Source organism: Nelumbo lutea, chromosome 3 (assembly GCF_056320005.1).
Source record: "Nelumbo lutea isolate HS-2025 chromosome 3, American lotus-T2T, whole genome shotgun sequence".
Classification (NCBI taxonomy): Eukaryota; Viridiplantae; Streptophyta; class Magnoliopsida; order Proteales; family Nelumbonaceae; genus Nelumbo; species Nelumbo lutea.
The window spans coordinates 25820095-25836385 of NC_142686.1; positions in this window are offsets into that span (position 1 = coordinate 25820095).

A 16291-nucleotide genomic window follows, 5' to 3' on the forward strand; every position below is an offset into this window, starting at 1 on the left:
CTGATTCTCCAATTCTCAACTTTATTGAAGTTTCAACAAAAAAAAAAGGTTTGTTCAACCGCTCGAGTATCTCAAGTTAGCAATTTGGAAGACTTGGATTCTTGGAATTGAAAGGCTTCAGCCATTGAAATCAAGTTGGGATTCCGAACTAGCAATCCGAGTGAGTGCAAATAAATTAATTTTTTTATAATTCAAAAAAATGATCGGCTCCTCCCAAAACAAATTCCCCAACATGTTCAATGTTGACGATATTCAGTTGCAGCATGATAGTATTAGCATTGATATGGATGCTACTGATATTGCGGAACTCCCACCCCTATTACTAATACTAGAGGAAAAAAAAGAATGTCACTAAATTGATTAGCCCGGTTTGTAAAATATTTAAAGTAGATGAGGTTCAGGGGAAGGGAAAAAAGTTGTTAAACAAAAATGTAAGAAAGACTTTAACTATTGTAGCAAGGGTGGTACTAGCCATTTGAGCAGGCATTTGCTCACCCATGAGAAAGAAGAAAAAGAAGAAGAAGAAGAAGGAAAAGAAGAAAGGAGAGGAACAACACAAACACAAATTAAGTGGGGGGGGGGGGGTTGGTACTTTTAAATATTCTCAAGAAAAAATGAGGTAAGAATTAACAAAATACATTGTACATGCTAAACAACCATTTTTGTTTGTTGAAGATACTAAACTTGAAAAACTGTTACGTAATTCTATAAATCCACATTTAAAAAAAATTATAGGAATACTATTAGATCAAATGCTTTATTTTTTTTATTCATATAAACAAAATTTAATTTATATGTTATCAAATCTTAATTCTAAAGTTGCAATTACTTCTAATATTTGGACTTCTAGATTTAACATAAGTTATATTTGTGTTTTTGGCCATTTTATTAATGAAAATTGACTTTTAAATAAAATAATTTTAAGTTTTACTAGGCGAATGGTCACATACTGCCCCAGTTATTGCTACAAGTATTTTAAATACTTTACATGCTTATAGAATTGACAATAAATTATTTTCTATTAGTTTTGATAATGTTAGTAATAATTATTCAATAATAAATACTTTAAAATCTCAATTAAAACCATGTTTAAATGGTAATTTATTTCATATTAGATGTGCATATCACATCTTAAATTTATGTATTTAGGATGCTTTGAATATTATTTTTACTCATATTTATAAATTAGAAATTGTATTATATATTAAAAGTTCTAGAGCAAGAAAGCAAGAATTTAAATATTTATGTTAAAATTATGGTTTAAAATATAAACATTTTATATTAGATGTTAAACAAATATGAAATTCTACCTATGCTATGTTAGAAAGTTGTATTTCTCACAAACAAATTCTTAGTGATTTTTATAAAGCCTACTAATATTATATTTGAGAAAAACTTGGAAATGGCAATTTGTATAAGAAGAAATTGAAAATAATAATTTATTATTTGAAATGTATAGTTTATATGAATTTGAAGTAATGGGAAATAATAAAAATTCTACAACTTGTACAACCGCATCTTCCATTTCTGAACTTAAGCCCAATAGTGGAAGAAAAATAACTTTTTTTTTATTTAATAAGCAAGAGTCAGAAATCCATTGCCTCGACAATAAGTTTATTTACTAAACTTAACTTTTATTTACAAGCAAAATTTTCTACTTTAGGTGATTCTCCCTTCACCTCAGAGAGAACAAATAATTTTGATATTTACACTTGGTGGAGTGAACATGCAAAAAATTATCCAGTTCTCGTCGCCATGGCACATGATCTACTAACCCCCTCTGTTGTTTACAATTCCATCAAAGTCTTGTTATAGTACAGGTATTAGGGTGTTGGACGACAAGAGAAGCTATGTGAATGATGAAAATCTAGAGATGTGCATCTGCTTAAACGATTGGTTGGATGTTGATGATAGACTACAAGACAGAGAGCATGACACTACACCTGATGTTTCACCTGAAGCAGATGATCAAAGTCAAGAACAATAGGAGAAAATGATGAAGTCAATATTTTTTATATATTCAATAGTTGTATAACATTTTTTTTTTCAAATTCTTGTAAATTTTGTTTTAATTTCATTTAATTTATTTGATATTTTTTAATAACGAATTTTTTATTTTCAATTTGTAACTATATTGCATGTTTTATATTTTATTAATTTATTCCATTTTCCAATTTTCATATTTCATTCATCCAACCATTGTATGTTTTGTATCATTCAAATTTAAACGAAATAAAATTCTTATTTTTTCTTCCAATTTGTTATTCACTCTGATTCTTTGTCTCTTTGACTTCTTATTTGGTTAAGTTTTTTTTTCTTTATTAGATTTATTATTTTTTTCAAATAGCTTCCAAAGAAAAGTTAAATATTTTAGTTTTACTTAGCAAAGAAATAAAAAAATAAAAAATGTCAAAAAAAAAAACCAATCTAACCCGATTCAACCCACACCCAAGGCCCGACCTGTAGCCCAGCCCGATACGACCTAGGCACATCACACAGCCTGCAGTCTGCTCACCCCAGTCTGATGGCACGGCACGGGCCCTCATGGTCTTGGACCGTGGGCCATGCCGGGCCTACCCCCAAATTATCCCTAGGAAGGGCGGCATGGCACGACCCATTTTACACTTCCAAGTGTGTCCACTTTAGAAGAGTGACGCAGAATATGTTAATGTTACTCTAATCAATGGTTTAGATCTTTTCTCCCGAGACCAATTGTTTTAAATTGTTTTTTTTTAACCAAGACCATTGCTTTAAATTGTCAATGAGCAAAATTTTGCCTTTGGTAATCAAAATATCTCAAAGATCTTGGTGAACTTATTTTTTGAACAGAATTTCAAAATCTAACATGACATTTGGAATTTTGTCCTAGAAGTTTATATCTTTATATAAAATATGTAAAGGCCTCCTTCACTTTTCGGTAAGTTACTTACCCATGTAAATATAATTATCTGGGTAAATTTTTCCTGGGAAACACTTATCTGGATAAGTGCATTTATTCATATTCTTTTATTTCTCATGCAAACAAGTGAATGACCATTTTATCCATAAAATTTCATTATTAAAAGTGGCATTTTTGTCTCATTCAAGTGTTGGCAACTTTCCCCTTAGGTGGAAAAATTATTTATCTACTTAGGAGATGGGTATCACTTACTCGGGTCAGTAATACCTAAGAAATAAACTTTCTCTAATTTCCACATAAATTAAAAAGAACATGGGATTCTTAGTCAATAGAAACCAAGATCCCATTAACCAACTTTCCCTCCTCTCAAAATCCAAAAAAAAAAACACCCCCAAAATGTGGGTAGGCCTTGGTGCAACAATTAAGTTGCTCCATAGTGATCTTGGTGACCGAGGTCCAAATTTTGAAAACAAATTCTCTGTATGTACAGAAATAAGACCATACATCTATCCCTCCCCATATCCTACATTGGTGGAAGCCCCATGCATTAGACTGCCCTTTTATATAAAGCAATAAAAATAAATAAGGTAAATGACAGACTGTCACCTATACTTTTGGACTAGTGACACAGACCCTTAAACTTTCATTTATGACAAAGATCCACCCTAGACATGTTAAAGCACAGTTATCTCTTGTTGTTGTTCATATATGAAAATTCAGGATGGATCTTTGTCACAAATGAACGTTTATGGGGGCTAAGTATCACTACCCCAAAATACATTGCGGCGATCTGTAATTTACCTTTATAAATAATGTGCATACAGAAAATATTAAAAAAAAAAAACATTAATGAAAGGTCGTAACATAATGTTGGTCCAAGCCATCTAGGGCCTTAGAAGGGCGTTCAAATCTGCGCTCCACCGGCTCTCGCCCCACAAATGCCCCACACGCCCAACGTCCGCCATCTGTCCCTTCGCACGCAGTTAGCTTATCCCGCATGCGGGGCTAACGGGACGAGCCCCAAAACTACCGCAAAACCGATTTCAAATCTCAAAACCTCCCGCGTGCTTGATCAGCCGGTCCCCTGACCCCTCGTTCTTCTCCCTTCACCCGAGTTCTCTTCTCCTTTTCCGGCGCCGGCGATCACCCCTTCTTTGTTTATTTGTTTTAGGTCCGTGCAGCCTGATAAGAGAGCTCTCTGTCCAGTGCCCAATACATCTTCTGCTCCGGCTCCCTTGTATTATGCGCAACACTTGGCGTTGGATTTTATCACTCTGAATTTTTTATTCTGAATCCTCCGCCGGAACCGGAGGATCCTGTACGTCATGTCAGTCTTTTACACCTACAAACCCAGTAATTTATCGTAATTTTTTCGGTGAAGTATTGCGAGACTGTAGACTGTAAAAAATTTGAACTGGCTTAAACGATGGATGATTCAATCGAGCGGCGACCCCTGAAAACCCTCAAAAAGCTCAAGGAAATGCGGTCTCCCTCTGTCAAATCAAATGTAAAGAGAAGAAGAAGAAGAAACAGTTTTTTTTTTCTTTTTTTTAATGCAATCAAACTATTAGCATTTATTATCCGATTTAAAGAACCACTGCAAACAAATCCATCCTTTATACTGACATCCATTATAACAAATTCCATTTCTATACTATAAATAAAGAAACCCAAAACAAAGTCAAGCAGACTTAAGACTATTTTTTCCCTCATCCTCGTAAATTTTCTGAAAGAAATGGAAAAACAAAAACATTTTCCTTTTTTTTTTTTAATGGGTTATGATGACGGCAGATTTGGCCCTCCACTGAAATTGTGACACGTGACACCTCGTGACAACTAGGAAAATACCCAATCAACAAACTTACAAAGTTGGTGACTCACCCGGGCACCAGTATGGCCGACCTGGCGCGACTTGCGCGCGGCCTGACGCACGCCTGTGCGACCTGCGCATGACACACGAGACCTGCGCGGCGCGCGCGCGGCCTGCGCGAACTGCGCACGCCACGCGTGAACTGCGCGGTGCACACGGCCTAGCATGCGACATGCACGAATTGCACGCGGCCTAGCGCGCGGCCTGCGCAACCTGGCCGACCTGGACCAGCCTAGCGCATGATCCGGCCAAGGCGCCCACCGACGAACCTGGCCTAGACACTGACCCGCCGACTGACACAGGCGCCAGCTTAACAACCTGATCTAGACACTGACCCGCCGACTGACACAGGCGCCAACCTGACAACCTGGCCTAGACACTGACCCGCCGACTGACGCAGGCACCCCTCTGACAACCCGGCCCAGACGCCGACTTGGCCGCCTGACACAAGCGCCAACCTGACGACCTCGAGAAGTTCACCACCGTACCCCGGTTCTGACAGGATGCGACAAGTCTTACCGTTTGGAGGCTTTTCACCCACCTAACCCGCGAGGACTCCGGTATATAAAGACCTCACCCCCCAAAGGGGAGGGGATGGAAAAGAAAGGGAAGTAACCCTGCTCTCTATCTCTCTCATATTATCTTCAAAGCTCTCTACAATAAGAGTGCTAACTTAAGCATCGGAGAGCCCCCATCGGGAAAATACCCCCGGGACCTCTGATTCAGTTCTCGCAGGTCCTTCAGCTCCCGCCGCCTACGAAGAGGAGGAAAAGATGCAGTTCTTGGAAGTCCCTCAGCTCCCGCCACCCACAAGGAGGAGGAAGAGATGGAGTTCTCAGAGGTCCCTCAGCTCCCGCCGCCAACGAAGAGGAGGAAAATATGCAGTTCTCGAAAGTCCCACAGCTCCCGCCACCCACAAGGAGGAGGAAGAGATGGAGTTCTCGGAGGTCCCTCAGCTCCCGCCACCTACAAGGAGGAGGAAAAGATGGAGTTCTCGGAGGTCCCTCAGCTCCCGCCACCTACAAGGAGGAGGAAAATATGGAGTTCAAGGATGTCCCTTTGCTCCCGCCACCTACAAAGAGGAGGAAAAGATGGAGTTCTCGTAGGTCTCTCAGCTCCCGCCACCTACAAAGAGGAGGAAAAGATGAAGTTCTCGCAGGTCCCTCATCTCCCGCAGCCTACAAAGGAAAGAAAACCACCTCATGCTGAGGGCAGTCGGATTGCGTTGCACCAGGGAGCTCCAACATTCTCTAAGGCAGTTCGCCACCAGGGAGTTCGCCACCAGGCAGTTCGCCCCCAAACAGTTCGCCACCAGGGAGTTTGCCACAAGGCAGTTCGTCCCCAGGTAGTTCGCCACCAAGGCAGTTCACCCCCACGTAGTTCGCCACCAAGGCAGTTCGCCCCCAGGGAGTTCACCACCAGGCAGTTCGCCCCCAGGCAGTTCACCACCAGGCAGTTCATCCCCAGGCAGTTCGCCACCAAGGTAGTTCGCCACCAAGGCAGTTCGCCCCCAGGCAGTTCTCCACCAAGGCAGTTCGCCCCCAGGCAGTTCGCTCCCAGGGAGTTCGCCACCAGGCAGTTCGCCCCCAAGCAGTTCGCCACCAGGGAGTTCGCCACCAGGCAGTTCGACCCCAGGCAGTTCGCCACCAAGCAGTTCGTCACCAAGCAGTTCTCCCCCAGGGAGTTCGCCACCAAGTAGCTCGTCACTAAGGCATGCCACCACCAGGTCGAATAACGAGGTACTTTGCCAAAAAATTTCATCACAAAACATTGGTACGTGGCCGAAAACGGTTACATCAATTAATTGATGAAGCGCGACCCGGCCGATCTTATCTGTCAACGACCTTGCTTCTGAACTGGGTAGCAGGGAACCTAAAACGGAGGAGATGAGGAAGCTCCGGGGGGGAACCCGGTTTTGCGGCTCCGAAGCTCAAGTTAGAATCCTTCAAAAGCAAGATAACACCAGATAGCGCAAAGTTTGCATACCTTCTTGTTGGGGGGCAGGGGGCTCTTATAATCACTTCGTGCACTCGCTCCAAGGCCCTTGTCAGGTCGAGTATGATTACCCTTGCGCTTGTCAATTCGGCCGTCATCCTTTCTGTTGGGACAGAACCGTCACTACCTAACCGTCTCTCTAACTGGAGATGGCGGTGTCAGTGGCGGTGGCAGGTGGCCGTTTAGAGTGCGACCGCCAAGCGTCAGATCCCAAGTCAGTCAGGTGCGGCGTCCTCGGGCACGGACTTCCTCAATGTCAGGCATGGTACGACTTGTTTGGTTTTGGTGCCCAGAAGGTGATGCGGAGTGGTGAGCGAGGCGAAGTCTTGAGTTCAGAGGTATCTATAGGGCAGGTCAGTTCGGCGAGGTGTATCCCGAACTGTTACAAGGTTGGCCAGTTCGGCAAGGCATATCCTGAGCTATTACAAGGTTGGCCAGTTCGGCGAGGTATATCCCGAGCTGTTACAAGGTTGGCCAGTTCGGATTACTCTGGTTTTGGGCCAAGGGTGAGTTCGGGCCCCCCGTAGGGAGTTCGGTCCGCTGGTGTCCCCTTGTTCACGCCTTAGGCTTGGCCCTTTTGCCGAGCTGTTGTTTTTGCCACATGTCGCATAACTGTGAGGTCGGGCCAAATCTTTCTTCATCAATTGTCCCCCACTCCTCACGCCAAGGGTCTTGCCCTGGTGCGGGGAGTTTCGCGAGGTAGTAGGTGGATTTGTCTCGTCCTTGGAATCTTGACTGCGCGAGTTGCTTTTGCCAGGGTTCTTCGGTTTCTGAGAAGGCTGGAAACGTGCCTACTCATAAATGCTGATGGTTGTGACAGCGCACGTTTTAAATTTCAAAAATTTGCGCCGCTGTGACGTGACAGCGGGTCATTCAAAAAGGCGTGCCACTGCTGTACGTGTGCGGGCGGGTGTCAAGGAGACGTGCAGCACAGTCAGTTTCGGAAAGACGCGTGTCAACACGACGTCGGTTTCAAAAAGGCGTGCGCTGACGTTTTGCTCTTTTCGAAAAGACGTGCGCCAATCACGTCTCAACCTTATGGGACGTGCGGTCAGCGAAAACGTGGGCCGTCGGATCGTCTTTGATCTGCACGGTCGATTCTTGGTTACTGTAGCTATAAATAGTGGGGGAACCCAGTCAATTTGTCACTTCTGTGGTTTGTCTACTGAGCTCGCGTCCAACTTTTCAGCTCACGTCCAAGTTTTTTCCAGCTCGCGTCAAGGCTGGTTACATAGCCTTCAAGGTTCTTTGGCTTGTTCCCGTCTCCGGAGCCTTCAAAACTTTCTTCCGGTGAGTACCTTCCTGAATCCACCTTTTCCTCAATGTCTAGCTTTGATAGCTCAGACGACTCTTCAAATAGGGCCGACGTAGGTTCTACCAACTGAGCCGTGTCCCCCGACTACCTCAGTGATCCTGAGGTGGAACTCGAGGACTATGAACCAGTAGGCCGAGCCACTTAGGGCAATTTGGCATCCACCTCCCGCCGAGGTCGGATGCTAGACAAGTTTGGTCCCTCGACCATGACGCCTGAGGGGCTTCAATCCATACTTATGTCTTACAACCTTTCTGGGGGGTATACATACTTTATTCCTTTGGGTAGCTTTCCTTGGGGACACGGTCCTGATGAGATCGTGATTTTTCGAGAGCAGCTCACTGCGGGGTTGCGACTTCATTTCCAGCCCCTTCTCTTCGAAGTCATAAACCACTTCGGTGTCACCATTGGCCAACTTCATCCGAACTCTATTTGGGACCTGTGGGGACATTTTCCCTTTTTTGCGAGCAGAATTTCCCCTTGGACTTAGAGATATTCTCCTCCATCTTGATGCTCAAGAGACAGGCGGGTTCTCTTCCTGGGGAAAGACGGGCGTATTACCTTTCTCATCGCCAGGGTTTTAAGCTTCTGCACGATCTTCCTAATAAGGTCCCGACGTGGAAGCGGGACTACTTCGGTGTGCAAAGTGCACAAGGATGGCCCTTTCAGACCGGGTGGGGTGAGGCCACTCCTGATTCAGGTGTTACTCTCGATAAAGAGACAGTGAAGGGCCTCCGACAATGGGCACGACGAGGTTTAAAGTGCCATCACTACTTAACGGAGGCCAAGCTTATTGCGGCCGGCTTGAGTTCGGGTAGGTTTCTAGCTATGCGGTTTCTTGCTTGCTTTGTTCTTTCATTTTTTCTGATGTCGAACTCATTTTTGCAGGTGTGAAGGACGTGGAGAGAACTTGCGGGGGGCGTCTGTTCCAAGGTATGAAGAGGAGGAAGCAGGTCGCCAAGCGAACTCGTACCGAGCTGCCCCTGGATGAGGAGCCCCAAGTTCCAGACCACACGCCGGAGGATCTGCCCAGGGAGCCCGAGGTGACTCCACTGATGCATGAAACTGTCAGGGCGCCTTACGCTGAGACCACTCATATGGGCGCTCATGCATACTCAAGTGCTCCTGCTCACTCTGGATCCGCTCATAGGCGGGTTGGGCCCTCGGGTTCGGGAGCTCAAGGGGAGTTCAGGAGCATGTTGACGCCGAACTACGCTCTTCAGAAGAGTAGGGAGGCTACTTTCCCTGAGGAGATCGCGGCGTGGACCGATCTTCCTTTGAATCAGGTCGCCTGCCGCGCCGTAACACATGCTATGGTGGTAAGTTAGATTTCGTCTGCCTTTTTCATTTTCTGTCGCTTTTGCTGTTATTGCTCACTTGTTTCTTTTGGTAGGTGAATTCTTCAATTCATGCCTTAGCAGCCCAAGTGGAGAGGAGCTCGCGACAGGCGCGAGCTGCTGAGGCTGCCGCTCATGCTGCTGAAGAAGCTTTCCGTTCTGCAAAGGCGAATACCTGGGCTGCTGAGGCAACCGCTTATGTTGTCGAAGAGGCTGCTCGCGTCGCGATGGCCAGGCAGGCAAGGTCTCAGCGTGACATCGAGGCCATGGGGGTAGTTGTCAAGCATATGGCGGACTTGAAGTTGGATTTGCAGCATCAAGTCGAATATCTTCAGGAGGACATCAGGGAGAGAACACAGATTTTTTCCCAAGGCATTGAAGACGCCAAGAAGAAGGCCGTTGAAGACTACATTGCCTCTCCGCGTTTTGACGATCTGATGGTGGATTCTTACAGGAGGGGGTTCAAACTGAGCAAGTGGATGATTCGGAATACGTACCCCGACCTCGATGTTAGTGCCATATCCACTTTGCGTATAACTCAGGAGATGACCAATGCTGCCGATGGCGAGCCGGACTCTAAAGGAGAGGCAGGGCCTTTGGGTGTTGTTTCAGTGCCTTCTGATGGCGAAGAAGTAGCTCCGGGCATGTAACAACCTTTTTTTTTTTTGTAAGTCCCTTCTGATGGCCAATGTACTCCTGTTTCTTGCAACGGAATAGATAATCTTTTTTCCCAAGTGTTCCTTTTCCCCGAACTGATTCTTTGTCGAACTGAATATGCCACTTTCTTGTCCGGGTTATTATACTTCCGCGACCTATTTTGTCGCGAAGGCTTTTTGCAACGAACTGATTTTTTGTTGAGCTGATAATATGCTCGACTTCTTTGCTTGTTTACGCCGAGGTTCCTCCTGGCTCTGCATCGTGGCACAAAGGACCTGATTTCGTCCACTTCGCTTGGCGGTTTATAGGTAGTATCGCCTTAAGTTTACGATGTTCCACGCTTGAGGTATTTGTTTGCCTTCCAAGGTTTTGAGTTCGTATGCCCCCCCGAGCGCTCTTTTTACTTTATAGGGCCCTTCCCAGTTTGGTCCATGTTTGCCCACGCCGGGTTCGGGCACCATAATCTTACGAAGGACCAGGACGCCGACTCGGAACCTTCGTTGCTTTACTTTGGTATTGTAGTAGCGAGATACCTGCTGCTGGTATGCTGCTGTTCGGATGTGCGCGAGGTCCCTTTCCTCGTCCAATAGGTCAAGGTTGGTACGTAACTCATCTCCGTTCGTCCGATCATCGTATGTTTCTAGTCGCAATGTTGGTACGTCGATTTCCGCCGGGATCACTGCTTCAGTGCCATAGGTGAGGTTGAAGGGGGTTTCTCCCATGGCAGTTTTTTTTGTAGTTCGGTGAGCCCATAAGACACTTGGTAGCTCTTCGGCTCAAATCCCTTAGCTCGATCCAAACGTGCTTTCAGTCCGCACAGGATGGCTCTGTTCATTACTTCCGTCTGACCGTTTGCTTGCGGGTGCGCAACTGATGTGAAGTTTTGCCGAATCCCCATGTTCTGGCACCACTCTTGGAACTTCATATCCTTGAACTGCTTGCCGTTGTCGGAGATTAGTACCCGAGTTAACCCAAAGCGACATACTATGTTCTTCCAAAAGAAGTTTTGTATGTTTTGGGTCATAACAGTTGCTAGAGGTTCGGCTTCTATCCACTTCGTAAAGTAATCTACTGCAACAACTAGGAATTTTCTTCCACCTGTTGCTGGTGGGAATGGCCCTAGGAGGTCGATGCCCCATTGTGCAAAGGGCCATGGGCTAGTGAGGTATTTGAGGTCGGAGGCAGGTTGATGGTGGATATTGGCGTGCTTCTGACACTTGTCGCATTTCCTGACAAGCTCGACAGCTTCTGCCTTCATCGTTGGCCAGTAGTAACATTGTTGAAGTGATTTTTGGGCGAGTGCTCTGCCCCTCAAGTGTTCGCCGCACAGGCCTTCATGAGTGTCACGGAGTACGAACTCGGCTTCGGCAGGTCACAGGCAACGCAAGTAGGGGAGCGTGTACAACCGTCGGTATAACCGTTCGTCTATTATGACATATTTGGCTGCCTAGCACTGCACCCTCTTGGCCGGATTGCGTTCTGCAGGGAGGGTTCCGTCTATCAAGAAGCTCGCGAGTGGGTCGATCCAGCTTGGCTCTGCTTTCAAGACGGGAGCGACCTCCTCTATCCTCCCGAGAATACTTGGCCGAGGTAAGTCCTCTATGTAAATAGTTCTCATGTTGTTGTGACTTGTGCTGGCTAACCGGGACAGAGCGTCGGCCTCAGTGTTCTTTGACCTCAGGATTTGCTTGATGAAGTGTGACTGGAAGTTGAGCAGGGCTTCTTTTACTTTCACCAAATATGCAATCATGGAGAACTCGCGTGCTTCATACTCGCCCTAACTTGGTTGACCACGAGCTGGGAATCGCTGCAGGTGACCAAGTGTTTTGCCTTTACCTTTCGCGCTAGGTCCAGCCCAGCTATCAGTGCTTCATACTCTGCCTCATTGTTGGATGCCGCAAACTCAAAGCGTAGTGCGTATTCTAATTTTGTGCCGCCCGGGCCGCATAAGACTATTCCAGCTCCGCTGCCTTGCCGGTTAGAGGAACCATCCACGTGAAGGATCTAGGGCTCCTCATCCCAATTCGCGTTTCGCCTGACCAGGAGAGATGCCACACTGGCTGCTACTTCACGGGGTTCAGACTCTATTGGCTCGGGAGCTCCGGGTTCGCCCGAACTGGGGACCTCGGGCTCGACCTGTGGTGCTTCATGGCTAAAAGTGCACTCAGCGATAAAATCTGCCAAAGCTTGGGCCTTAATAGCAGTTCTTGGTTTGTACTGGAGGTCGTACTCACTGAGTTCGATGGCCCATTTCGTTAGTCGACCGGAAACCTCGGGTTTGAGTAAAACTTGTCTCAGAGGTTTGTCAGTCAGGACGATGACGGTGTGAGCCTGGAAGTATGGGTGGAGTTTCCGAGCTGCTGTGACTAGTGCGTATGCTAGCTTTTCTATCTGCGGGTACCTTGTCTCTGCTCCCTGCAAAATTTTACTAACATAATAGATGGGTCACTGGACCCGGTCTGTTTCTTTTAATAGTACCGAACTGACCACCTCGTCACTTGCCGAGAGGTACAGTTCTAAGACCTCGCCCTCCTCGGGCCGGGCTAAGGTTGACACACTAGCGAGGTAACCTTTTAGCTTGTCAAACACGAGCTGGCAGTCCTGGGTCCACTCGAACCCTTTGCCTTTGATTGCTTTGAAGAAAGATAGGCAGCAGTCTGCCGATTTGGACATGAAGCGGCTTAGAGCGGCTATGCGGCTGTTTAGCCTCTGAACTTCTTTTACTTTCCGATGTGGTCTCATATCTAGAATGGCTTTTATCTTGTCCGGGTTGGCCTCAATACCGCGCCGATTGACAATGTACCCTAGGAATTTGCCCGAGGTGACGCCGAAGACACATTTGTTGGGGTTCAATTTCATGCTAAACTGACGCAGGATTTGGAAGACAGAATCTAAGTCTTGTAATAATTCTTGTGAAAACTGAGTCTTGACGACCATGTCGTTTACATAGCATTCTACATTCGTGCCAATCAGGGGCCGAAACAGCCTATTTACAAGTCTTTGGAAAGTCGCCCCGGCATTTTTTAATCCGAAGGGCATGACCTTGTAGCAATATAGGCCGAACTCGGTTATGAAGCTAGTTTTTTCCTCATCGAATGGGTCCATCCGGATTTGGTTGTAGCCCGAGTAGGCATCCGGGAAGCTTAGCAACTCATTTCCCGAGGTCGCGTCCACTAGGCGGTCAATTCTGGGGAGGGGGAAGCAATCTTTTGGGCAAGCTCGGTTCAGGTCGGTGTAGTCGACGCACATGCACCACTTGCCGTTTGCCTTTTTTACCAACACCGGGTTGGCCACCCAGCTCGGGTAATGGACTTCCCTTATAAAGTTTGTTGCGAGGAGTTTCTCGACCTCCTCGTCGACTGCCCTCCAGCGCTCTGGGGCTAAGTTGCGTTTCTTCTGTCTAACGAGTCTGACTACAGGGTCAATACTAAGTTTGTGAGTTATCAGGCCGGGGCTAATGTCGGGCATGTCAGCCGCAGACCAGGCGAAAATATCTAAATTTTGAAGTAAAAAACTCACCAGTTCGGTTCGCAGGGGTTCCTCGACGGAAGCTTCGATCTAAAGTGTGCGAGCTGGGTCCGTAGCCGAAGTCGGGATTGCGACCGTTTCCTCCGTGGGTGAAGCTCGTTCCTCACCTTGCTCCGCAGGCCGCTCCAGTTCGAGGTCGTCGACTGCCTTGGTTTTTCCCTTCAGGGCGGCAACATAACACTTGCGGGACTCGAGCTGGTCGCCCCGCGCTACCCCCACACCGAAGTCCGTAGGGAACTTCATGGCCAAATAGTAGGTGGAGACCACCGCCCGTAGGATATGCGTGATCGGCCGCCCTATTATGGCATTGTATGGGGAGGGGGTCGCGACCACCAGGAAATCATGGTTGAGTCTGGCCGCACAAGGCCATGTGCCGACTTCCACAGGTACTGTTATTTTTCCGAGGGGCCTGACTTCCTCTCCGCTAAAGCCCACCAGGGGAGTGTTCGCGGGCTTCAGCTCGCTCCTCTGTAACTGTAGCTGGTCAAATTCTGATTTAAAGAGGATGTCCGCTGAGCTGCCCGAATCTACGAGTACGCGTCTGACCTCGAAGTCGCTGATCCTTAGTTTAATGACAAGCGCATCATCATGGGGGTAGCGGACCCCTTGCGCGTCGTCCTCCGTGAAGAAGATTGGTTCTTCGGTCTTTGGTCTCTTTCGGGGGTTCCATTCTTCGAGGGCTGCTTCGCGAACTGAAGTTCGGGTCGCTGCCGAGGTACACCCTGCTACCACCGAACCTCCCACAATTACATGGATGGTTCCCCGAATTGACCTCTCTTCCGGAGGCTGTCGCTGCAACGGTTCGGCAGGTTTGCTGCTAGACTCGGGGGCATCATTTTCGTGCTCCCCTTGCTGACCTGCCTTATTGTTATTATTGTTGTGCTGTACAAAATTTCTCAAGTATCCGCGACGGATGAGCCCCTCTATCTCGTCCCGGAGGTTATTACACCACTCGGTACAATGACCATGGTCTCTATGGAAACTACAATACAAATTCTTATTTCTCTGGTTCGGATTTCCCTTTAGGCGAGGTGGCCACTTCACGTACGGGGCGTCCTTGATCGTCATTAAGATCTTGGTCCGCCTTGTGTTTAATGGCGTGTAATCCGTCCGAACTGCTAGGGGAGCTCGAAACGACTGGTTCGGCTTCGGCTCCCAGGCCGGATTTTTTTTGTCGACCGGGTTGGAGAGCTCGCCTTCCCTCTTTCTTTTCTCGTTCCCGCCTTCGGTTCGTTGGTTGATTTCTTCCTCTGTCCTCATGAACTTGTTCGTGAGCTTGAGGAATTTGGCCACGGTTGCGGGCTGGTTAGCCACCATGTGCCATTTGAATTCTTTGTGCGTTACCCCTCTTTTGGCTGCCGCGAGCTGCACTGCAGGGTCCAACCGCGGTATCTGCAAGCATGCTTCGTTGAATCGCTTGATGTAGCCCCGGATGGATTCTCCTTCCCTTTGGACTACTCCGAAGATGCTTTCCTCTGTTCTAGGGCACCGTTGGCTGGTGACAAAGTGTGTGGTGAAGACCTGCACGAACTGGGCCCAGCACTTTATCGACCCGGGGGCCAGGTTCTTGTACCAAGTGCGAGCTACCCCCCTAAGGGTGGTGGTAAAGGCCACGCACATGCACGATTCGCTGGCCCTGACGAGGTGCATTTGGGACTGAAAGGCGTCAACGTGGTCGTTGGGGTCGAAGGACCCGTCATACTTGTCCAGAGGTGGGAGCTTGAAATTTCTGGGTAAGGGGACCGCCAGGAGTTCTGATGCGATAGGGGAAGGAACCGAGAGAATCGGGGCAGCTCCTACCTCGTCCGAGCTCGTCTCTTTGCCTCTGGGCTCTGACAAGACACGGGTGGCGGTTCGGCGACTTCGCCGGTGCCTTCGTTGTTGAGTGGGCCTTGTGCTGGCGCTGTTGGCCTCCGTGTTACCGAGCTCGATGGGCCCGGAATGCTGGTAGTCCTCCGCCAGGGCGCTGAATCGGTTTTCCGTGAGTGGGAACTCGGGCTTGGAGCGCCGGGGTGCCGACCTCGCGGGCGAGGTTCCCGACCCGCCTGCGAGTTGTGAGGCGGGGATGATATTTTTCTCTCTTTGGCCTGGGGACAAGGCCTGGCTGTTAGGGGGGTTCTGGGGCCGGGAGGCCTTTCCCTGGTGGGGGCATCCATCATGCGGGGAGGCCTTGACCGGCCTCGGAGCGGGGTGGCAAGGTGGAAGTAGTGGTTGGTTCAGTGGCAGTTGGGGGAACTGCTGTTGATAGTGATACTGGGAGATGTTGTGTAGTACTTGGTGCTGGTGAAGCTGGTGTTGTTGGAACTGTTGCATTTGGGCTTGCATTGCCCGCATGCACTGCATCAGGTCGTCCAACCGGTATTGGCTGGCTGCCAGGGGGACGGCAGTCGGTTCAGTAAAGGTTGTCTCAATAGGGGGAGGAAAGGGGATGCTTGTGGTAGGAAGGTTTACGAGCGCCACTGCTTGTGGCGCGTTCAAGCTGGGGATTCCATCCACCGAAAGGGGGATGGTGAACTGTCCAACGCACACCACGGGGACTTGAAGTTGTTCCCCAGTGGTGTTTGTCTCCGTGCCACGTCCGACGTTGCTGGAGGAGGCCATGAGTGTTGGGTTTTTTGAAGAAAATGGGTTATGGAAGTTTGGAGGGAGGCTTTTTGAAGCGTTTCCCACAGACGATGCCAATTGATGAAGCG